We start from the raw sequence: 26131 nt of genomic DNA on the forward strand, positions 1-26131 counted from the left end.
CCTTAGTCTAAAGGCATGTGCATGGAAGAAAAGGAAGGACAAGGAAGCTAGGAATATGGCTTAGTGGTTAGAGTGTTTGCCTAACATGTGTGAAGCCCTGGGTTCAGTTCTCCAGCACCACACAAAGGGGATGTGAGACACCTGCAATCCCAGCACCTGGGAGGTGGGGGTGGAGGCAGGAAAGTCAGAATCTCAAGGTCATCCTCAGCTACATAGGGAAGTTGAGGCCAGTCTGGGCTATATGAAGGAGGAGGCCAGAAGGGGGAGGTGGAATCCATCACCCAAAAATGTAATGTAGGAGATGTAATATAGGTATAAACTCATGCTTCTGACCTTTCTGGAAGTGGCAACTAAAATAGCAGAGGCCTTGAACACGTACTAGAACTTCTGGCCTAAGCCGGGAATAAGTGATATATTCCATTGATGTGAACATTCTTAAAAATAATCTTAGGGCTGAGTCCAATTTCCCAGACTCCTACAGCTAGACCTTTGTCTATTGAGGTGACAGGGTTGAGCGGAAAGCAGTGGCAGGGTTGGGTGAGAAGGAAGTGGCAGGTTCCGATGGCAGTGCCAGGTTCTGAAGGGTGGAAGGCAGTGGCAGGTTCTGATGGCAGTGGCAGGTTCTGATGGCAGTGGCAGGTTCTGGTGGCAGTGCCAGGTTCTGAAGGCAGTGGCAGATTCTGAAGACAGTGCCAGGTTCTGAAGGCAGTGGCAGATTCTGAAGACAGTGGCAGGTTCCGACGGCAGTGGCAGGTTCCGACGGCAGTGGCAGGTTCCGACGGCAGTGGCAGGTTCTGATGATGGCAGTGGCAGGTTCTGGTGGCAGTGGCAGGTTCTGATGATGGCGGTGGTAGGTTCTGATGATGGCGGTGGCAGGTTCCGACGGCAGTGGCAGGTTCTGATCGCAGTGGAGGGTTGGGCGTAAGGCAGTGGCAGGTTCTGATGGATGGCAGTGTCTGCTTCCATGTTGCCTGTCAGATACTAGCCTAACAGAAGTATTAGAAGGAACTTCTGATGTCATCTAACCCAACCTCCTACCTAGTTTAAAATTTCTCTTTATAATTTCCCTAGCAAATTGCCATTTGGCTAGATTTGAGTTCTTTCACAGTAAGCGATCAAGTGACATTATGGGATAATCTGTGCTACCCTTTAGATGACTCTAATTCTTCAAATAACTTTCCTTCTATTATGGTTCTTTCAGTATTTATTTTCCTTTGACTTTCATCGTTTCTATTGCCATCTAGAAGTAACCAAGCTGCAACCTCGGCCACGTGTATCCCAGGATACTCATGAATGTGATCCGGTTGATGCAGAAGTCAACATCAAATTGAATGTCAAAGGGTTGGACCACATTAGAAGAATAATCCAGTGCTAAGAATATATTTTTTATTAATTTTATTTCAATGTATTTTGCTTGGTGACTATATGGAAAGCCTTCGTCCCTCCTCCCTCCTCTCTCCTACAGAAAGGTCTTCTTGATCTACCTAACATCATAGGGGAAAGAGAGCACACTCGGGGTACCTGAGCACTGGCTCTGCCACACTACACATCAGGACCCTTCCCACATGACTCTTAGTGTGAATCTACATAATGAAGACCTACTATGCCCTTGGCTCTAGGGTGTATGGTGTGGAACAAGGAGAACTTTAGCAATAACTGCCACTCTTAACCACTTTGAGACATTCCTTATAAGCTAGGCATTCTGCTATAATGAATAAAATACACACTCTGTATATTTTCCTTACATGCCTCACTTTAAGTGGTAAGATCAGTAGTGAGCCCTACTTTGTAAGTGAAGAGACTGAAACCCGGAAGAGAGAAGCAACTTGACCAAGATGCTCTAACTTGTCCCTGTCCTTAATAATTATAAAACTTGAACTCAGGTTTGTCTTAGTCCCTAAACGTGTTCTTAAGCATCTATGCAAAAATCCTATCCCCCTTTCAAGGGTCCTAAAGTCTAGTTGAGGTGAGGAAAAAATGAAAGCATGGGCATGTACACACACACGAGAGAGAGAGAGAGAGAGAGAGAGAGAGAGAGAGAGAGAGAGAGAGAGAGACTAGGATAATGAAGAAAAACAGCAAAGAAGAATCTATGGCGTGCATTGTAGGTGGCAGTTGTCTGGGCTAGAGAGCAAGGGAGGACAGCCAGGGCTAAATGAATGCAGACAGGCATCCTAAGAGCTTCTTATAAGATGGAGAGACTGAGGTAGGAAGGAACAACCAACAAGGACTTACAGTGTGAAAGGCAAGAAGCCTAGAGGATGCTAAGAGGCATGTTATAAAGGACCTTCAGTGCTGGGTTATGAAATGTGAACTTGACCCCATGGTCACTGTGGAGAAATGGCTTCCCACCTAGAGAGACCACAGATGCACAGTAGTGTTATGGTGCACAGAACAGAATACTCTTCCGTCCAGGAAGGAGGGGCCTTCTTATTAGGCGCCACTTATACTAGGTGACAACTGCTGTTTAGTTTGTGCATTCCAGTGAAAATACGCCATGTTTGCAGAGACTTATTCATCATAACATCATCATTATCTGTGGCCAGGCAATGCTTAAGCAAGCACAGGAAGCCCGTCTATGGCGGTTCTCCAGTTGTTCCTACCCTGAGCAGTCCTAGATGTTTGTGTTACTGTCATACTTGAGGTCCCACAGTCTTCCTTTATGCCGTCTATCCAGCGTTTTTTTTTTTTTTTTTTTTTTTTTTTTTGCCTTCCTCTTCACCTTATCCCGTGCACTCCTCCAAGCAGTGCTATCTTTGGGTATCTGCTGTCATTCATTCTCATAACATGGCTGATGTACCTCAAGCACCATTGCCCATCTCCTGGTAGCTGCCTCTTCAATGGAGAGACTGGTAACAACCAAATAGGTCCTCTGGAAACCTGGGGAATTAGTACGGGGATGGAAAGAGGTCCAGCTGGTCAGCTAAAGGATACCACATGAAGAGGAAGAGACCTGGGTTAAAGTCCCAGAATCTGACAGGCTGCAACATCTACAGAAGGAAGTAAACTACAGGACACACAATAGAAACTCATTAACAGCCTGTATCTCATAGCCCATAGGTAGTTTGAGAGAAAATGCTAGATAAGGGGACAATGATGGGGTAGGCGGGGCAGAATGGGAAAGGGTGTAGCACAAGCTAAGCTCTGAACCCTGGCTAGGCTGGGAATGAACACATCATGAAGGCTCCTAGATACCACTGCTGAGGTCACTACATCATAACCTGGGGACCAAACACTTCCTTACACATCTAGGTGTAAGGGAACATCTTTATAAAACACCATAATCCACTCTTCCCTGAACATCAGACATTGGGCAGGTGTTCTAGAAGAACCAAGAAACTCTTTCAGGAGCTGAGCCAAGACAGTCAAAGCTTCCCAGTAGACAGTGACAAGGCCAGGTTCATGGAAGCAGGAACTGTGTTTTCAAACCTCCAGATCCTCTGCAGTGAGGGCAGAAGGTGGCAACCATGTTCTGAACAGAGATGTGGCCCACTGGGCAAGACCCTGAGCTTTTCCCACCCAATGAGGAAATAACAGCTGGTGAACCCTGGCTGTTGAGCCCCACGTTCCATCAGTCCCTCAGACAGAACTGTACCTTGAGGAACAAAAACATCTCATGTTCACTACAGGGGAGGAGTAAGGAACACCTTGAGAATACAGGAAGAAAACTAGTTATCATTTCCTGGCAAGAAGAGCTCAGTAAAACTTCTGGAAACCATTTGGTCAGCACTGTATAACTGTAAGCATCTTCCACTGACTTATCTCACTCCATTGCCACCACAGCCCATAATAGTTAATGTTGATCATTACCTTGATTAGAATGTTAGTAAAGCTGACCTTTGGATGTGTCTGCGAAGGCTGTCCCAGAGATTGGATCATGAGGGCTCTGACCTCAGTGTCTCAGTCAGCTGAGGGCTGCAAACTTGGAATGGGCTATTGAGAAGTGATATAACTGTGGAAAGTGGGGTGGGGACAAAGGAAGTGAATTACTGGGAATGGGCCTTTGGAGGGTTCCTCACACCCCTAGCCCAGGGCCATAGAATAAAACCTCTGAAACTGTGAGCCAAGATGAGCCCCTCTTCCACCAGACTGCATCCCTTAGGTACTTGGCACAGCAGGTAAAAGTTGAACTCAAGCCCTCTGAGGTGATTTAAGCTGATACTACTCTACATTTTACACACAGAAAATCAAGGACCAAGGAAGGCTTCCATCTGCCCACTGTCACACACCCAAGAGTAGCATTGTAACCCAGGATGTAACCCAAGACATCTGCCTTCGTTCTCAAATAAGCCATGTTATCTGTTTTACAGTGATTTTTGCATTTGGAAAAAGCAAGACATATCCTGAAGGTAAGAACCTCGACTGGCTAGTTTAAGAGCACTGCAATCACACAGTTAAGACACAGCTAAATACTTTCTGGGTCACCTTGTTTTCCACAAGGGAAGAGGCTCAGGTCTAAGGACAAGCTGAGAGCCACTCAATGCACTGAATTGGCTAGATATGGTGTGCTCCCTCATTAACATTTATTATTTATTCATCAGTCTATTCTACAAATGTTCCTGGAAGTTGAGCACTGTACCAGGCAGAGGGACATGATAAGAAACGCAGATGACACAGCTCCTGGCCTCTGGAATTTTAATTCTAGGAAGTATTACAGAATGTAAGTTAAACAACACCAGAATCTTAAAGGCCCTTTACATTGTGCTAAACATAATGAAGCAAAAACATGAAGTGCTAAATCCGGTAGATCATGGGCGAGTGTGTGTTCTTCAGGAAGCTAGTTAAAGAAGAAATCCACACGGAGTCGGGGGTGGTTAATCTTCACCGTGGGCTTGACTGGATTCAGCTTCATTTGGAGACACCTTTGAACAAGCCTGTGGAGATATGTGGGGAGCTTAACTGAGAAGGCGAGACCCACCCTGAATGGGGCTGGCACTGTCCTGTAGGCTATGAGCCTAGGCTGAATCAAGGAGGAAAGAAAGTTGGATAAGCTGCAGCATTGATTTATCTCTGCTTCCTGGCTACAGATACTCTGAACCCAGCCTGTCCACGTTTTGACTACTATACCTCCCACTGTGATGGCCTGTGCTCTCAAATTGCTTCTTGGTGGGTATTTAGGCACAGTGGCAAGAGAAGGAAATAATATAGTCTTGTTGGAAAGCTGAGAAGCCAAGTGTGAGGAAACCCTGCAAGAGCATCTGGAGCCCATGACTGCCTTGGACGATGGAAGAATCTATGGAGGTTTATTGTTTGCTGTTGTATTTGGTTTGTTTAATATGTGGTTTCTCTCTATGTAGCTCAAGTTGTCCTGGAACTCACCACAGTATCCCAGACAGCCTCCAAACTCAAGATCCTCCCACTTCTGCCTCCTTAATGCTCAGATTGTAGGCATGAGCCTCACCCCAGCCCCCTATGGTATATGTAAATGCAGAATAGATTCCTGGAACAGAAAGGCAGTGGTAAAATCTGTCAAAAGGGAAAGGAATACGCACAGCTCACAGAATGTTGTGTTAACTAAGGAAGTAGCAGGATTTAGCCGCACCTCACTGAAGGGGTGCCATGCCAATACGTGACGTGGCATAATGAAAAAAAGAAATACAAAGGAAAGGCCATGACTGCTCCTAGGTATGGTGGAAGAGACAGTTTATTATAGATATGTGGGGGAGCATAGTCAGAGATGGGGACACCTGGGAAAGTCCAGAGTGAAATGATCCTGAGCCATGTGAGGAGAAAAAAGGAGAGGGAAGAGAGGTGCAGCAGTCAGGAGGCCCAAAGTTACAAAACTGGGCAGGTAATAAAAATGGCTGGATTATATAGGGAAAAGCCTCTGAGGGAAGGGCATCCCAGGCCCTGGGCTTGAGAGTTCAGGGTAGAGGGCAGAGTATGCCAGCCATATCTTGTAAGGGGTAGGGGACTGAGGGATCTTGGTGGCCAGATCTTTGATTTTTAAATAAGCACCTAAGCCATTTGTCCCAGGGTTTGAGACTTAGCATATAACATGGTTTTTGAAATGCTGCTGAGATTGTTGTTTGGGGAGGGCACATGGGGTAGAAGTGGGCAAAGGAAGCCCATTTGAAGGGCATTTCAGTTATCCCGTTGGGAAGGGAAGAGTGTGAGGCTTGGGGAAGGCAGTAGGAAGAGACCAGCGGGTGCAGAATCTGTTTAGACGATATAATTGACAGTCTGCTATTGCCCTGGATAGATTGGAGCTTGAGAAGAGAAAGAATGAAGAACAATGCTAGAATATTAATGTAGGTAATTAGATGGCTGCAAGTGACATTTACTGAGATGGAGCAGATGAGGCAAGGGCAGTTTCAAGTGGAGAGGTAGAAGTAAAAGATTCTCTTAGATGAGCTTTTAGATGTCAGTGGGACATTTGGAAGGAGATGAGAAATATGTTGACTTCAGGAAACAGGGCTGGGCTAGAGAAGTAAAATTACAATGGTCAGAACACATTTGAAAGCCATGATAATGAGAATATGGGAAGACAAATATAGGAAGGAAGAGGAGGAAGAGATTTGTGATCCCACCTCAAAGAAGCCCTGCATTTAGATATGGGTAGTCTAGCAAAGGAAATGAGAAGGAGAGGGTGGTGGAGTAGGAAGAAAACTGGAGTCCAAAAGGTCACAGACTCCGCAAAGAACTTCATGTTTCAAGAACAGAAATGTAATCAGTGGTGTCAAATTCTGCTGAGGCATCAAGATGAGAACCATCTGGGCCACCAGAAAGCTGGCAGCGACCTTGAAGAGAGCAGTCTAGTGGTGTCTGGAAGGAGCAGCCAGAAGGGAGAGGGCTGAGGAATAAACATGAGGTTGGAGACTAAAACAACCCTTTTCCCACCTGCCAGTGTAGACAGAGATGGGCTGCATGGGGAAAAAAGAGAGAGAGAGAGAGAAGGTGCTTTATAGGTTGGCCAATACTAGACCATGTTTGCCTAATGAGAATGCTTCAGTAAAGTGGGAAAAGTTAATGATCCCCGGGGTGGTGGCTAATATGTATTGCCAGCTTGACTGAATTTAGAATCACCAAGGAGATAGAGTACTTGAAGATCTTTAAGGGTGTTTCCAGGAATGTTTAACTGAAGACAGAAGGCCAACCAAGAATGCGGTGAGGATAGTCCAGGGCAGAGGATAGGGTACTAGACAGGATAAGAAGGGGAAAGGAAAAAGTCAGCTGAACCTCAGCTTCCCTAACTCTAGCCTGTGATGTGATCAGCCACTACTCCCACTATCCTTCTTCTCTCTGTGTCACTGAAATCTTGAGCCAGAGCAAATGTTTCTTCCTTCAGTTGCTTTTCAACAACACGCTGTCATAATGCGTTAAAAAGTAGCTGACAGACCCAGCCTTGAGATGAGAAAGGCATTACATGCAACCAAAGCACCTAGTAAGAACTGCCTATTCAAATACACAAGAGAAAAGTCTTTCTCCATTATAATAGGTTGGAATGGGGGTAGGGATGGTAGAGAGAGGGAGGGAGGGAGGGAGGGAGGGAGGGAGGGAGGGAGGGAGGGAGGGAGGGAGGGAGGGTTGTTAGTGTTAGTAGATCTGTGGCTTCATTGAGGAATGAATATCACATGGCTTCTGTTCCTTTGAAAAAGGTGGAGGCCATCTCCTGAGTGAGTGAGGATGGGAGCTTACAGGGAGAGGAGAAGATGTGAAGCAATGGAGGAGCAACTGAAGGAGGATACCACGGGAGAACCAACAGGAAGCTGGTCCGGGGCAGTCTGGAATGTATCATCACCATAACTAATTTAAAAGTAGTTTACCCTGTGACTCTCTCCCCTTAATGACGTTCACAACACAGAGAACAAAAACAGCACTTGGAGGTTCAAAGAGGCGATTTGGGTTTTTGTTTTGTTTTAAATTGAAAAATATTTATTAGGCAAATAGTATTCAACCATAAAAGTGTTTTTATTGAGATGACTATATATGCAATACGGTAGCACTTTTGTAGACATCTGCATAAATGAGCCTACAGAAACACTTATGAAGGTCCATAGTGTTGCTGTTTCCACCATCCAGCGCTTTTGTAAAAATGTCTAGCCACCCCAAATGCTGGCACTTCCAGTTTCCAGGGCCACGCATGTGCCATCAAGTGCTCAGGCAATTTACATAGCCACCGAAAGCCCTCAAGCCCCACGTGACTTACATGCAGTGCAGTTGTGTGACCTACACATGATGCAGCTACGTAAGTCTTTAAAAGCTGGACATGCCTGCTCCATGCTCTCCCCCTGCACCAACTGGTGCAGCCCTCTGGTGTTCCTAGAAACAGGGGAAATGCCCCCAATCACGGCCTTCAAGGCTACAGTTGAGCCCTTCACCGACATTCACCTCTTGTTCCCATAGCTAAAGACTGAGATTTGGCCCCCACAGCTGTTCAGACTTTTTGTCCTCTATAGGACCACTCAGAAGTGGTCCTTTCGGCCCCCTATTCCTATACCAACAGGTCTTGAAATTGGGTTGGTCTAGCTCTCAACCCTCACACTATTCCAGAGATGTCCTCATTAGTTTCCTTTGGGTTTTTCACCTTTCTCACATTTTTAGCCATGGGAAACAAACCCTCAAAAACTATCAGCCCAACCTCCTCTCTGCAATGTCTTTCAGAGACCCTAACACTTCAAAGTTTAATGCCTTACTTACAGATTCCCACTCTTATCCACCTTTGAACAAAAAACTTCCTAAGTACCCTTTAGATAATATCCTAAAGTGGCCGTCGAATGGTACCTTAGATCACAATAGTCTGCGGGAACGTTCTAACTTTTGTCAGCGCTCAGGCAAATGGAAGGAGTTTCCTTATATCTAAGCCTTTTTCTATCTAAGTTCTAAGCCTTCTGTCCTTGCAAGCTGTTCACCTGCTCACATGTTCCTGGCTGTGCCATCTAAGCCAGAGGAACACCTGCTTCCACTCTGGACCCTGCTAACCAACCCTACCTTTCCAACCTCAGCAGACAGCTACTTCTACTTCTCCAGTTCTCTCCCCCCACCGGCTGCTCCGTCGGCCCCTCTGGATCCCTCCTTTTCTCTGGTGCCATGCCACAGCAGTTGCCTGACTCTGGCACCCATTTTTACCCCTTCTCTCACATGCTTGCATGCTGCTAAGGAATCCACCCCTGACCAAAGCAAGCGAGCTGCAGTTCCCCCATTGTGAGAGGCAGCCATGTGGATGGGTTGGTCAAGGCACACTTTCCTTTCTCACTCTCAGAACTCTCTCACATAGAACAAAAACTGGGTTCTTATATGTCTAATTCTGCCTCTTTCATAGAGCAATTCCAATACACTACCCAACTTCATAGTCTCACCTTTCGTGATATTTTTATGATCCTATCTCCCTGAGGAGCACAGGTGAGTACGGGGAGTAGAACAGAGTACATGCAGATGAGGTTCACCAGACTAATGCAGCACCCTCACCACCCCCACCCCCACCCCCAGCAGAAATGGTCCCCAAGAATAATCCACACTGGGATTATAACACCCCAGATAGTATTTCAGTTAGAGACCAGTTTATGACTTGCCTTCTGGCAGGAGTCTGTAAGGCTGCCCTCAAGCCAGTAAGCTATGATAAACTCTCAGAGGTTATTCAGGATACAAAGGAAAATCCGTTCTTAGAATGCCTCACAGAGGCTCTCTTAAAAGATACCAGTTTAGAACCAGAGACCTTAGAAGGAAAATAGCTCATCATAACCCTCCCCCCGCCCCCCCCCCAGAGCTTCCCTGACATTAGGACTAAACTTAAGTGGTTGGAGAAAGGCCCCTTGACCCCATAAGCAGAAGTCTTAGAGTTGGCTTTTAAGGTGTAGCATGGAAGGAGTGATAAAACCCCTAATTACAAATATCAAATGCTAGCCATGACAGTCCGACTGGCCAAGGTGAGTGACCATCCTGTCCATGCTGTCTGTGCCAATGCCTTGCCCCAAGGGGCTTGAGCAGGCCCATGTTTCAAATGTGGTAAAAGCGGGCACTGGACCCAAGTGTGTCCTAATCCCTGTATTGGTCCCACAAGACTGTGTCCGAGGCATCATAGGGAAGGACATTAGGCAGTTGATTGCCCTTGTGCACATTGTGGCATGGAGACATCAAACCCAGACAATACCCAAACTGACCTAGGTCTGGCCATGGACGATTGAGGCTGCCAAGGCTCCTTTGACCTAACCACAATCGTCATCTGTAATAGGGAGCCATGGGTAAACATCACAGTATCAGGACGGCCCATCTCCTTTCTCTTGGACATCAGAGCCACATATTCAGCACTGAGAGTGTTTTGGGAACCTCTCTACCACTTAGTTGTATTTTTAAGAGTATTTATCTCACTCATTCATTTTTAAGCATGCAAACCTGTCTGGGACCTCTTTTGGGAAGAGGTTTTTTTTGTTTTTTTTGTTTTTTTTTTTTTTTTTTTTTGCTAAAGTAAGTGGGAGCTTCTATTTCATTCGCTCCTTCTATTTGCCTCATCCCAGGCTCACCAACAACTCCTCTCCTCCTCTTCCTCCTAACCTCCCAACTTCCCAGCTCCAACATTTCATTTTCTTTGCCAGACTCTCAGGTGGACCCCCAAGTCTGGGACACTGCAAACCCCTCTGTTACCAAACACCATTCCCCCATTACCATCCAATTACAGGATCCTACCACATACATTAACCAAGCTAAGTACCCTCTCTCACTCCAGAGCCTTAGGGGACATAAGCCTATCATCTCTAACCTTCTAAGAAAAAAACTACTTTGCCCCACTTCTCCTTTTAACACCCCTATACTTGCTGTTAAAAAACCTAGTGGAACCTATCACCTGGTTCAAGACCTCCGGCTCATTAACTCCACAGCGTCCCTCTTCTTCCTATAGTGCCTAACACTTCACACTTTTCCCCACTCTCCCTCCAGGAACATCCCACTTCTCAGTTCTAGATCTCAAAGATACTTTTTTCTCTATTTCTCTCAGCTCTCAATCTCAAAATATCTTTGCCTTCACCTGGACTGTCCCTGACACTCACCTCTCCACACAGCTCACCTGGACTGTCCTACCCGAGAGAGTCCAGCACAGCCACACCTATTTGGTCAGGCTTTAGCTTCTGATCTACTCTCACTGTCTCTCCCCAAGTCTAAACTCACACAGTATGTAGATGATATTTTGCTTTGCAGTCTGTCCTTAAAGATAAGCCAAACTAATACCTCTGCTCCTTTAAATTTCTTGTCCATAAATGTCTCACCTTCTAAGGTCCAACTGTCTATCTCTCAGGTCATTTACTTGAGATTAGCTATTACCTCCACCTAAAAGCTTTTACCCTAGATAGGAATAAATTAATCCAGTCCCTTGCAGTCCCTTCTACAAAGGAGGAGATTTTATCATCCCTAGGAATAGCTGGAATCCTGTGTTTATGGATCCCCTCTTTTTCCCCCTTTGCCCATCCCTCGTATGAAGCTGCTGTCAGCTCTCTGCATGAGCCCCTTCCACATCCCATTACTAAGCCCTTCCAAAGACTCCAGTAGCCCTTTTCATTGCTCCAGCTCTCCATCTCCCGCACTAACTTGTCCTTTCTCCCTCTATGTAACAGAAAAGGAGGGATATGCCCTTGAGGTTCTAGGGCATTATCTGGAACCTTCCTTTGCACCTGTAGCATACCCGTCAAAGAAGCTGGACCTCACCACTCAGGGCTGGGCACCCTGCATACATGCTTTAGTGGCCGCTGAGCTCCTTATTCATGAGTCAAAGAAACTAACCTTTCATCTACCACTGTCTTCTCCCACCACAATCTGATCCATCTCTTAACTTAACTTAACTTAACTTATAAAGGCCTACAAACCTTACCTTTTGCTTCCTCCAGGTGGCACGAGTAGAAGATGCCAGACTCACTTTCCAATCCTGCCCACCCCTTAATATCTCAAGCCTCCTTCCTCAACCTAATGCTAGTTACTCCCCATCTCATTTCTGCATAGAAACCTTAGAGGATCTACTGTCCCACCCCTCACATACAGTAGGACAAATTGCCTCTGGCTACTTATACCTGGTGTACAGATGGTAACTCATTTTTATATGAGGGGACCCGTAGAGCAGGCTATGCCATCGTGTCAGATACTGGGGTGGTGGAGGGACAGGCACTCCCTGCCCATACCACTAAACAGAAGGCTGAATTAACAGCCCAAACCCATGCCTTCCAGTTAGCAAAGGGACAATCCTTAAATGTTTACATGGACTCCAAATATGCTTTTCATATATATCCTCCTGTCCCACACGGCTATCTGGAAATAGTCCGGGCTTCTTATGACACAAGGAGCATCCATAACTAACTCAGGTTACATTATGGACTTGTTAAAGGCCTCCCATCTCCCTAAAACTATAGGAATTATTCACTGTCGGTCTCATCAGATCGACAGCTCCATTATTTCCAAGGGAAATAACTGAGCTGACCAAGCAGCCAGGACAGCAGCATTCCAGAGCCAAAACCTACCTCAATCACCTCAGGGGGTTCATAAGGTACAGCCCACATCCTCACAGAAACTGCCTGACACGGGGCAAATTCTGTCCTACCTACATCAGCTTTCATCCTAATAGCCAGGCTCTGTCTCACTTTGTCAAGGCTCACCTCCAACCTACCCCCAAGGACTTAGAGTTCTTATAAACTATCACTGCCTCTTGTAAAATGTGTCAAAGGTCAGATCCCAAGTCCAAGTACCACAGCTTCCCTTTTCCCACCCCCCAGACCAGGGCTCCCTTCCAGGAACTGACTGGCAGCTTCATTTTACTCATATGCCCACAGTCAGATGGGTTAAATATCTCCTGGTTTTGGTAGATACCATGTCTGGGTGGATTGAAGCATTCCCCACCACTAACAAGAGGGCCCAGACAGTTTCTGATGTCCTTCTCTGGGAAATTATTCCCCAGCTTGGAATCCCAACCTCTCTTCAGTCAGATAATGGCCCAGAGTTTACTTCCCAGATCTCTCAAACTTTATCTAAGGCTCCTAACATTCTCCGGCATTTTCATATCCCATACAACCCTCATTCCTCAGGGAAGGTAGAGCGAACTAATTGTTCCTTTAAAAATATCTTGTTAAGATGTCAGAAGAACTTCACCTTGACTGGTTAAAGCTGTTGCCTCTGACTCTTTTCAAGGACCCAGACTCTCTCCCAAAAGACCCCGTTCCATCTCGCCCTTTGAACTCATGTATGGGTGGCCGGTTTTAACTTCCAGCCTTCTCACCTAAACCCTCACCCCTCCCTGATCACCTGCTCACGCTGTTGCTACATCACCTCTGCTCCCTCTTATGGGATTTTACTGACTACCCACTACCCCAGTCATGTACCAACCCCTGCCCATCTTCAATTAAAAACAAGAACCAGGTCCTTTTCTCTCCCGCAAACAATGCCCCTCATCCCTTTCCCCTAAATGGTAGGACCCCTTTAAAGTAATTCTTGTAACTCCCACAGCTTCCAGGCTCGTGGGCTTCCATCATTAGATTCACCTATCTCATCTCAAACCTTTTACTCTTCCAACTCAGGACACCCCCTCCTTGTATAAAGTAACACAAAGAGGACCCTGTTTCCTTAAATTCCAGAGGACACCAAGATTAGCTGCTTTGTCTCCAGTTCCAGAAGAATAAAGTCTCACCACCATCCTCAACTCTCCTGTACCAGGAACTCCATATGCTCTCCTTTCTCATTCTCCCTTTTTCCTTTCTCTGTCTACTTTATCAATTTCTCTGTTTATATTTAAATTTCCAGTTAACCATTCAGCTGTCGTTACAGGGACCATCATTAAACACAGAGCCAGAGGGGCAAAGACTGTCAGGTGCCCAGGTGGTAAGAAACAATAGCAGTTTGGGGATATTCACACCCCCAGACTCCAAAGGGAGGCTCACAAATAAATTTTAGTATAACAGGTTTATCAATGACTGCAGCAGTGTCTTCTGGACGTCAAGGTAACAACACCATGATGCTAAAAGAAACAAGTTCCTTAAGGTTTGCTTCAGGTAAAACAATAAAAGGCCTAATAATTCCCCTTTCTTCCCTTCCCTCCTCTCTCACTATACAACTATTCATAATCTTCTATTCCAATACTATACGATCATAACCATAAGCTTTTAATATGTCTAAAATTTATCTCTTTTTATAAATTTAAACATTCTTCTAAGCTCCAGAGAGCCAAATTGGATGCATCTAAACAGACCAGACTCACCCAGAATAAGTAACATTTAATTCTTCCCTGGTCTCGGGACCCTTGGGAAACTCCCTCCTCTATCTCAGAAATCCTGGGAAACCTCCCTCCATCTTCCATCCTGGGACCCTCCACCCTCAATTATCAGGATCTAAAATTTTTCTAAACATAATCTTCTGCCTTGCCAGCATCTTGTCAGGTCCAAGCTGCCAGCCAGACAGTTCCATAGAGCTGGAAAAACACGGAAGCAACCAGCTACCCCAGGACATAACCAAGCACCCCAATCTCTGACACCCACAAGCCATCAGGAAGTAGCCTTGAGAGACCTGATGCCTCATTCCCACCCATTGGCAACCCCACATCCCCCAAACTTTTTGTTTGTTTTTTTTTGTTTTGTTTTGGTTTGGTTTGATTTTTAGAGACAGGGTTTCTCTGTAGCTTTGGAGCCTGTCCAGGAACTAGCTCTTGTAGATCAGGCTGGCCTTGAACTCACAGAGATCCGCCTGCCTCTGCCTCCCGAGTGCTGGGATCAAAGGCGTGCACCACCACCGCCAAGCCCCCCCAAACTTTTATAATGAACAAAAGGGTGGAATGCTATCATTTCCACTATCCAGTGCTTTGGCAAAATGTCTAGCCACCCCAAAAGTTGGCACTTCCGGGTTCCAGGGCCACGCAAGCACCATCAAGTGCTCGGGAAATTTACATAGCCACAATGCTCGTGAAGTACGAGCATTGTGGTCACGTGATCTATGCATGACACAGCTATTTAAGCCCCTGTGCTCATGCACTAGGCAGCCTTTAAAAGCTGGACACGCCTGCTCCATGCTCTCTCCCAGCACCAACTTCCACAGGCCTGCGCACATGTCTTTTTCTCTCTTAATAAACTCTTTTTTTTTTTAAAAAAAAATACATTTATTTATTTATTATGTATACAATATTCTGTCTGTGTGTATGCCTGCAGGCCAGAAGAGGGCACCAGACCCCATTACAGATGGTTGTGAGCCACCACGTGGTTGCTGGGAATTGAACTCAGAACCTTTGGAAGAGCAGGCAACGCTCTTAACCTCTGAGCCATCTCTCCAGCCCCTCTTAATAAACTCTTAAAGTGAGTTTCGTTGTGTGTTTCGTGATCCGTTCTCGCTCACGCCTGGTAATTTCACAGAGTCTGACTCAAATCTTTTACCTAAAAGATTTTCATTTTAAAATTCAGGGTTTTTTCAGACTCTAGAAAAGTAACACGGTACCTACATCCTCTATTTTGTAATACTCCCAGAGGGTTCTGCAAACAAAGCTTAAGGGTTTCCATCCCTAACTAGACTCAACAGAAACAGTAAGTAAGCTTATCTTCCGTCATTCCCCTGACACCCCGTCTGGAAATTCCTCCTTCTCTGTCTTTTCACAGTCCCTTTACTGATTCTTTTACACTTGTATTTCTCTTTTCTGGTTTACTTTGTTTGTTTGTTTGTTTGTTTGTTTTTAACATAATTTTTTATTGAGTCTTTGGGAATTTCATATCATGCACCCAATCCCATTCATTTTCCCTTCCATCTGCCCTCCACTCTTGTAACCTACCCCACAAAAGAAAGCTAAAACATTAAAATAAATATTTAAAGAGAAAGACACAACTCACCGATCCCTCTGGGCAATGAATGACCTGCTCCTCTGTCAACTGCAGCCTTCTCTTTTCAGAGTCACAGCTGTTGCTGTACTTGTATTGCTCTGCTCTTCCACCTTCCCCGCCTCTCCATCACATATTGGTCTGTTGTGGTGGTGTTCGGGCTGCAGCATGTCACATCTATGCCCTTTCGCCCAAACAGCTTCCATTGCAATGAGTCACTGGTCTAGTTCAGGACCTCTGGCTTCTGATACACTGATCCTGGACACTCACCAAGACTCCTCTCGACATCCTCTGTTGCCTACTGTCATGGAGATCCTGTGGCTATGATATTCTACAAGACCCACCCCTTCACATGCTCCAGCAGTTCATAGATAAAATAAGAGCTTGTGTGGGCCTACTCAGAGCCCTGGATTTGGACCTGGGTGATAACTGAGTTGGTCTGAGCCTGGTCTGAGCCAGGCCTCTGCCACCCTACCATGTGTGATGGCTGGTAAAGGAGGAGCCAACTCTCCTGCACCCATGTTCCTGCCTTCACTCCTGGATGAAGGGCAAGATCAGCTCTCTTGTACCCATAACATGAGGGACATGGCCAGCTTTCTTATTCCCACACCACAGGAGGCAGGGCCAGCTCTCCCTCCACAGGTGAGCAGTAGGACCAACTCAGTATGGTGTTGAGACATGAACATGGCTTCAGGGGGCAGCCCAGACCACAAACACCCACGTGGCCTTTGGTAGAAATACAGGCATCAGTCGATAAGGGAATTTTGCAAAACAAGCTGGGGTGTGGGAGAAGAAAGGAATGAAAAGCATTAGCGATGACAGCATCATGGTAGATGGTAGAACTTAGGCTGGCCAAGGGAAGAAATACAGTTAAGTAGGTGTTGCCGGAAAATGGATGAGAACAAATGGTGATTATATCAATAGGGTTTTCATCACTGTAATAATATATCCAAGGCATGCTGCCTCATCAAGAGAACAGGTTTACTTAGCACATAGTTTTGGAGGCTAAGCAACATGGCATAAGCTTTGTACATCAAGGCAGGAACATACAGGTATCTCCATGTCAACATGGGCCTTTCTCTCTCTTCTAATGTCATAGCGATTTGATCATGAAGAATTTACTCTAATGAACTGACATAATCTAATCACATTCCAAAGGCTCCATCCCTAAACATCACAGTGAGACTAACTTCCTACCAACTTGTTACCATTAGCATATTTTAGGCCTTGAATTCCTACATCAGGTCAAGGGGACAGTCACATACAAACTCCACCAAAGTGGCTCTGTTAGTCTGAAGATAAATTTTTAAAAATTATTTTACTTTATTTTCATTTGTATGTGTGTACATGTGCACATGCATGCATGCACATGAGTGTGAAAACATAAGTAGGTACCCATAGAGACCAGAAGAATGAAGCATTTATATAATTATTTTTTTATCAATAAAAGTTCAGGAGTCCGATATCAGGGTAAGGACCTGATTGATCAAATGATGTAGGATTCCACTCTGCATGCTGTGAATATGTTTTATTACCATTGATTAATAAAGAAGCTGCTTTGGCCTATGGCAGGGCAGAATAGAACTAGGTGAAAAAAAAGCAAACAAAGATGCAGAGAGAGAGTAGGCAGAGTCAAAGAGGAGCCATGTAGCTGCCAAAGGAGAAGAACACCGGAATCTTACCAGTAAGCCACAGCCTTGTGGTGATACACAGATGAATAGAAATGGGTTAATTTAAGATGTAAGAGCTAGCTAGGAATACACCTAAGCTACTAATCAAACAGTGTTGTAATTAATATAAGTTATGTGTGATTATTTGGGGCTGGGCAGCCAGAAATGAAAGTGCAGTCTCTGTTTACAATCAGAGCAGTGTCAGAGAAGCAACAAGTGACCCCCTCCCACTCCTTTCTTGATCCACAAGGGCCGAGAATCTTTTCAAGTTCCTCCGTACTACTTCCTGTGCCCATCTATTGTCCCGGGTCCTCCAAAACCTCTATGGCTAATTTGGTCAGCTAGTAGATAGCTGTGCTCTCTGATTCAAAGAAAACTTTATTGGCAGTCCCACAACAGAAGAGGACTTCAGATCCCCAGGATCTGGAGTTACAGGTGGTTGTGAACCACTAAACATGGATGCTCAGAACTGAACTTGGGCTTCTGCAAGAGCAGAGTGCACTCTTAACCACTGAGCCATCGTTTTAGCCCTGAATCTGAAAATTAAAAATAGAAGAGGTGAGTGGACAAGGCACACAGAGCAATAGATAGGTTAGAAAACAAGACATTAGAAATCTAGTCTTGGGAAACGCTGTCATGGGTAGTGATTGAAAGTCCAAAGCTTGCTCCTCGTGAGCAGGACCAGTGAAAAACAAAAGAAAACATGGCTGAATGGGAGACAGTCAGGGAACAGAGAGAGTGAGTACCGAAAGGATCATCCTGCTGAAAGTTTGTTAATGCTTGATGAGAGGGAAGTGGGAGGTTTGGATGAGTATATCCTTGACACAGGCTCTGTCTTCCCAAGACAGAAATGCCTCACTCTGTTAAGAACCCCACACATCTATCCCTGTCTTACTTGAACATGTCCTTTACAGCTATGCTTCTCATGAAGCCTCATGAGATATGGACCTATGAAATGCAATCTGGCCCAACATAAAACATTTGTCGTATCAGGCAGCATCTAAAACTAGATAAATGGAGTAGCTAGAGTCAAAGGCTTAAGAGAGTAAAATTTAAAGTGGAGGAAAGTCTATCCATTAAATTAATGCTTTCCAAATACTAGGAAAAGGCACCTACCCTATATTGCTTGTTTTTTGCTTAAGAAAATTATAATGCTGAACCACCCAGCATGGATTTCCAGAGCCGTGAGAGTAAGAAGTGTGGTCAGAGGCGGGTGGGAGATCCTAACCTAGGAAAGGAGAGGTCAAGGCGGACGCACAAAGAGGACATGAACATAAAAGAAAACAGCAGCAACAGCTTGGACCATTTGCTGTTTCTATATAGATCAAGTGAGAACTTTCAAAAACCTGCCCACATCTTTTTATTTGCTGGCTTGTTACCTAGCTTCTTTCTTCCTATTAACTGACGATTTCAACATCTCCCAAAGTGGAAGCTAAGTAAGTGCTTGAGAAACAGTAAAGTAATAAAGAGCCAGAAAGACACAGCCTCCTCCCAGGGACAATCAGTGGATGCTGCAAAATGATACCAGGGTACTAATGCCAATCATCCCCAGCCAATTTCTATTCTCCTTGGTCCACTCAAATGGCTTATCTGAGTTCAACACCCTGTAACACAAAGCAATTAAAAGAAGAAAAGATGCCTTTTTATTGCACTTGTGTGTGAACAGAAGGAAGAGATAGAAAAAGCATTCATCTCTAGCTTCCATTTTCTCTTCTAGGCCCAGATCAGGCTTGTAACAGACCCGAGGGAAGAGGTTGTAGGAAGTCAGAGAAGAAGCGTGAATACACAGCCCTTGCTCTGCACCAAAATGAGTCCAGCATCCGAGGATAAACAGCACCTGAGGGTTTTGTCAAGTCCCTTCCATAAACTCCAGGTACCATTTACCTCTGAATATGCTTGATAAACCAAAACGTGCTTGTGCTGGGTGATAGGGGCCATGAGAACTGTTTGGAACTCAAGTGCCCACAGTAGTTGCTTTTCGTGTCACTGTGACGGCACAGCTGACGTAACCTGAGAAAGGGAGGGTTTCTATTGGCTCACTGTTTCAGAAATGTCAGTCCACAGGGTGGGGAGACCAACTCAGAGCCACAGCAAAGGGATAGGGTAAAACATAGACCCCCCTCCCCCAAACTCACAATAAAATCCTCTTCCCTGTGGTCTGTTTCCTGGAACAAGGCCCTACCACCACCCAGCTTTCATAGTTTCCCCATAATATCATATTGTGAATCCATCAAGGCCTTAATGCATACATTAGGTCAGAGCACTCAAGTTCTAATCAGTTCTGTGCTTGACTAATCTTCCAGGCATTTCTCAGGCCAACCAAGTCGGCCATCACATGTTCGGGCACCCTTATTCAAACAGTAGACAGTGAGAAAGCCATCATGCCTGTTTTTTTCCAAAAGAAATCCCTAGAGGAAAGAACCCCCTGTGGAGAGTATTCAAGGTAAGACTTCTGCCTTCTTCCCCTCACTCCCAAATTAGGATAATAACAAAACAGTTAGGAAAGGCCTAAAATTCATTCTCTCTTCCGAGAAAGAAAACCTCAAGCTGAATGCTGGATCCTGAGACTCTTTGAGAAAATAGGCAAGAGAGTTTGGAAGGGCTCTTCCTCAACAGTGAGTTCACAGTAAAAGGGACGATCCTTTGTGGAGTTTATGACTGAGACTTAAGAAAGTACTGGGTGGAAGCTATGGAAAGAAGCCTTCCTCAAACCCCAGTGAAGAAAAGAAAAGGAAAGAAGAAACACTACTTGAAGATTTGTGTTTTCGACATGATCTTTAGCAGGAGCCAAGGACAGTGTGTGTTTAAAAGTGATGGGAGGGGCAGAATCTAGGCCAACCTAATAGATAATACGTAGTATAAATAGGGAAGAGGTTTTTGATCATTACTATTGATGGTAAACTTGACAGGCTCTAGAGTCACCTGGGATAAAAAGCCTTTGGGTACACCTATGAGGGGTTGTTTAGATTGGGTCTACGCTTGCCTGAGTGATTATATTGACTGTTAATGAAAATGATGAGATCCACCTTAACAGTAGGCAGAACCATTCCCTAGGCTTGGGTCCTGGGTGCATAAAATGAACGCTGGCTGAGTACCAGCATTCCTCACTCTCTGCTTCCTGGTGACAGATACAAGCTGACCAGCTGCCCCAAGCTGCTACCGCCTTGCCTTCCTCACCTCACGGTGGACTGTACCCCGAAACTGTGAGCCAAAAGAAGCCGTTGCCCCTTTAAGCTGCTTTTTCAGGATATTTTGTCATAGAAACATGAGAAATAACTGAGACCTGTTGGTTCACCTTGTCCATCGGAGCTCAATGTTGGCACTGCCAAAGGGGTGAAGAGGGCCGCTGATGTCTTTGCAACTTCACATCTGGGTTCCTGGTTCCACGGCCCAAGTTTTAGCTCAGAGGTGCTCATCCACAATGTTTCCAGTGTCTCAGGACTGGCATCATGAGAAACATGGTTGTTTGTCCATACTGTGAGAACATTACAGTCCTTTCCCGGCTGCGTGGGCTTGTCAGTATTGGCCTTGTTTTCTCCTTAGCCCACCAGGAATAAACTTTAACATTAGTGCTAGGACTCAGACACGCAATGCGAGTATAAACCAGCATAAGCTTTTTAAAAGGATCTTGACAGCACAATTGAAAAAGAAAAAAGGCCATGGTGTGTGTGTGTGTGTGTGTGTGTGTGTGTGTGTGTGTCCTTGGGGCCAGCATGCACTGAACTACAGATTCATTCTGGCTGGGGCTCCATATTGGTCAGGCCGGGCAGTGGTGATGCACAATTTTAATCTCAGCACTCAGGAGGCAGAGGCAGGCGGATCTCTGTGAGTTTGAGGCCAGCCTGGTCTACAGAGCTAGTTCCAGGACAGGCTCCAAAGCCAAAGAGAAACCCTGTCTCAAAGAAACCAAAGGGGGAAAAAAGAAGCAGGGGAAGAGGAAGAAGAGGAGGAGGAGGAGGAGAAGAAGTAGTCAGTAGGATAGATCAAATACATTGTAACACATTCACAAAATAGGATGATAGGCAACTAATGAAAATAATGTTATTGAGAAATAATAAATGTGTTCTCTTAGAAATTGGATCACAAAATTTTAAACGTGATAAAGCCATAAAACACTGTTTACATATATGCTATATTTATGAAATCTACATATGTGATTAATACTCAGGTTTTTTTAATACTCAGGTTTTAACAGAATGAGAAGATTATGAATGTGTATTGCTTCTGTTTCCTACTTTATCTGTATTTTCAAATTTTTCAGTAGTGAAATAACACATTTGTAAATAGGAAATTTTATTCCTTAATTTTTTTTAAAAACAAAGAGTGTATTGGAATGTAGCTTAGCAGTAGAGTGCTGGTGCAGCCTATGCAAAACTCTGAGTTTGAACCGGAAATTGCAAACCATTAATTAGTTAGTATAAAATATTGCCAATGTGAATCTTCTCCCTTCCTCCCTCTGAAACCCATTTCATTGCTCAGAAGCAACACCAGTTATCAGCTTCTTAGGGAACTCTAGCGATGATCTCTGCATGAAAAAGCCCAGGTGGAAACATTCTCCTCACCTTCCAAATCAGCTTCAAATTCAGCCTTACCCCCCAAACAGGAGGCGCCTGCTGCTGGGGAAGGAAATGTACCAGTAAATATTTTTTAACTGCCACTGTCAGAGGAGGCCAGTACAGGACAAAGTGAAGTCAAATGCCTCAGAGACAATGATCCCAAATCATAAACCAAGAATAAAGAGCATCCAAACATGCAATATTTTAAAAGTCAAAATTAGTACACACAATTCATGAAGAACAAAGACAGGGCCAATATTATGTTTTGTGTTTGGTTTTTGGTTGTTCATTTTCCCTTTTTGTCTCAGGTACTGATATGACTTATTATGCACTGTTCTTATCGGAGACAAGCAAACAAGAGTTAGGAAGAACACGGGAGTGGAGGAAAGGAGGAGGGGTGGAAATGACCTGACCCAGCTAACTGTCAAGCGCTGAGCTGGCATGTTCCATATTCTTGTTAGGAGGCAGAACTTACCTGTCACCCTCATTAAGATCCCCTGGAAAGAGGAAGACTCCCAGCTTAACACTCAGGCCATCTGTCCTGCCTTCCCCTCACTTCTCAGGAAACTGAAGTGAGTTGCCGAATTTGGACTAAGAGAAGTAAGCATGGATAGAATCGCCCTTCTGACCTGGGTCTCACAGGATCTTTATCCTTGGGGCCTTTCTCTGTTGTCAAAATTCCCTGCACAAATTAGAAAGAGTACTACAAAACACAAGGTATACGTTCATACTATACCTATGCAATAGGAATGTATGCATCTACACAAGATACACAGATACACACATCACACCATGCAGACATATCTGCATAGGCACATATAAGCATAAGGACACCTGTACACACTTACACGGGTATGCATGTGCAGATTCTGTGTGCAGAGCCACATGTGAACATGCATTCACAGATGTATCTGTTAACGTGCATAAAAGCGCATGCCTGTACACACACAGAAATCCATACACACTCACGCACACACACTCACACAAACAGAGCCACACATTTTCTCACCATCTGCAGAGGCTCCTCTAGCTCAGCCAGAAATTACAGGAGATAAAACCAACAGAATTTAAATGAAGATGAGAAAAAGAAAGTCCAGGGATGATGGGCAGACGTCTCTAATTGGGACTATTTTTAGAATCCAGACAGAAAATGAAAAGAGAGAGAGAGAGAGAGAGAGAGAGAGAGAGAGAGAGAGAGAGAGAGAGAGAGAGGGAGGGAGGGAGGGAGGGAGGGAGAGAGAGAGAGAGAGAGAGAGAGAGAGAGAGAGAGAGAGAGAGAGAGAGAGCGAGCATAAAACCCCCTGTTTCCAGCATTGCCGGGAGTAGAAGAAGGGGAAGAGATGGGAAATGGAGACTGGGATGTTGGAAACAGAAAGGCCACAGAGCTACATGAGGAGATGACAGCTTTTTGCCTGTCCCCTCAATCTTCCTCCTCATTTACACACTCATACCACAACCCTCACCACACACACACACACACACCTGTCTCCTCTCCCCTTGTAGGACCTGGACGCTGGGAGAGAGGAAAGTACTGCAGACCAGTTGGTGGATGCTAACCTGGCTCTTCACCCTCACTAAGTACATGTGAATGTTTTACCATGAATAAAATATGCTCCAGGGGCTTGTGGGGGGCATCTTTAGACAACAAAGAACCTTCCTGCAAAGAGAGAAAGACGCCCAAACCAACAGATGAATAAGAGAACCCCCCCAGGACACAGCACCACAAGGGCCCCACTTACTTGATGGTATACCACGGAGTGTGTCTGTGCAGCCCCACTGCCCACCTGTGTGCACGCATCAGGAAGGAGTTACTCCATAGCAGTTCACCTCTGCTTGAACTTCGCCTGGGTAGAGATTCATCTCCAATCCAGGAGAGCAAAAGTAAGGGAGAGCCTAGGGCTTAAAGCAAAGTGAGCCAGCCTGCCTTCTCTGACATTTGGAGGGACCAGCAACGACCAGTGAATATCGAAATCTTCAAATAAGAAATGGAGAATTTAGGCTCCATTGTAAGTAGCTAAGTTCTTTTTTCTTTTCTTTTTTTAGTTTTATTTAAATAACACTTTTTTCACCTATTTTACGTATCAACCATAGTTTCCCTTCTCTCCTCTCTCCCCAGTCCCCCACTCAGGTCCCATTTATCTCTTTCCCTTCTGCTCCTCCTCTGTTTCCACTCAGAAAGAAGCAGGACTCCCAGGGGCTTGAGTAAAACATATCAAGTTCAGGCAGAACTGAGCCCTTCCCCTTGTGTCAAGGCTAATCCAGCATGGAGAACAGGTTCCCAAAAGCCAGCTAAGCCACAGGGACAGGTCCTAATCTCTCTGCTAGGAGTCCTACACAGAGACCAAGCATCAGTAGCTAAATTCTAAGTGACATATTTACCACCATCACCACTATCAACACCATCACTGTCAGCACCACCATCACCATCATCACCAACATCACCACCACCACCACCATCACCATCATCACCAACATCACCACCACCACCACCATCACCATCATCACCAACATCACCACCACCACCACCATCACCATCATCACCAACATCACCACCATAACCAACATCACCATCTCATCATCACCATCACCACCATCACCATCATCACCATCATCACCAACATCACCACCATCACCATTACCATCATCACCAACATCACCACCATTACCATCATCATCATCATCACCACCATCATCACCACCACCACCATCACCATCATCACCAACATCACCATTACCATCATCACCAACATCACCACCATCACCATTACCATCATCACCAACATCACCCTCAGTATCATCACCACCATCACCACCATCACCATCATCACCACCATAACCAACATCACTATCTCATCATCACCATCACCAACATCACCATTACCATCACCACAATCATCACCATCACCGCCATCACCAATATCACCAACATCACCACCACCATCACCACCAACACTGAAGCTGCCGACTACCCATTCTTTGCAGAGAGAAGGCCTGTGGCTCCAGGGTTCTGTCCCTATAGACTCTTAGTTGTCTTGGGCTAACTTTATTCCCCACGCCATTAGTTACTTTTCCCATTTCCCAGGAAAAAAAAGAAAGCAAGTGAAGGAAGGGTTTATCTGAACATGTGGCTTGAGCCATGGCTCTGCTGTAGTAGGGACAGCGGCAGGACTCTGAGGTGGCTGATCACTCTGCTTCTGCAGTCAGGAAGCTGAGAGGAATGGTGGCTGGCACACTGGCCTTCCCCTTAGCCCTGGGTCCCAGTCCACAGCATGGTGCTGGCCACGCTCAGAGCAGACCTTTTCTTCTCAGCTAAAACTCTCTAGAAATGCCCTCAAAGCCCCACCCAGAGGTTCGTCTCCTCGAGATTTCAAGTCCTGGCAAGCTGACAATCAAGATGAACTACCATGCTGTCTCTTGACTAAATGAATCTGGTAAAGTGGGATTTCATCATCATCAAAGAAATTGTAGAATAAAAAACAGAGGAATAAAGATATTAAAAATGTTTTTTTCTGGCTTCTTCTTTTTGTCAACAAAAATGCTATTCTCAGTGACCTGTACTTTGCTCCAGACATTCGCTAGAGTCTCAGCTCTCAGCTCAGGTGCTTGATTTCATTTTCTTCTTTTGCAAATGAGGCAGAAAAAGAAAGCTTATAAGTGACCAGAAAGACTGCAGGTTAGACTTAAGGAAAAACTTCCTGACATCAGATCTGTTGAGAAAATGAGAAAATGAACTTTATTCTTAAGGAAAAAGACAAGGGTCTTTGGAGACAGAAATGAGACCCCCCATCTGTCTAGGAGAGGAGCGATTTAGAGTATGTTTGCATTGACTCCTGGGACACTCTGAGCCACGGAGATAAGAGCTGTACTTACAAACCCCTTCCAGGCTCCTCTGCAGGCCCCAGAGGTTAATGCTTCCATTTAAATGGAAATTGAGTGCAAAATTATTAGCAACTGTTCGAAAAGAACCAAAGTACCAGGGGCCGTTCTTCTCACAATACAAACATGGCCACCAACCAATGTTCTGTGCCTCAAGTATTAAGGTGAACCTTGCTGAAGGTCACTCTTCCACCTGCCAAGGAGCTGGACCCATGGAAATGTTTCATTTGGAACCCAAGCTGTGGGGGCAGAGAACTGTCCGAAGGCC

Source organism: Chionomys nivalis, chromosome 4, assembly GCF_950005125.1.
Source record: "Chionomys nivalis chromosome 4, mChiNiv1.1, whole genome shotgun sequence".
In the NCBI taxonomy this organism is placed as follows: Eukaryota; Metazoa; Chordata; class Mammalia; order Rodentia; family Cricetidae; genus Chionomys; species Chionomys nivalis.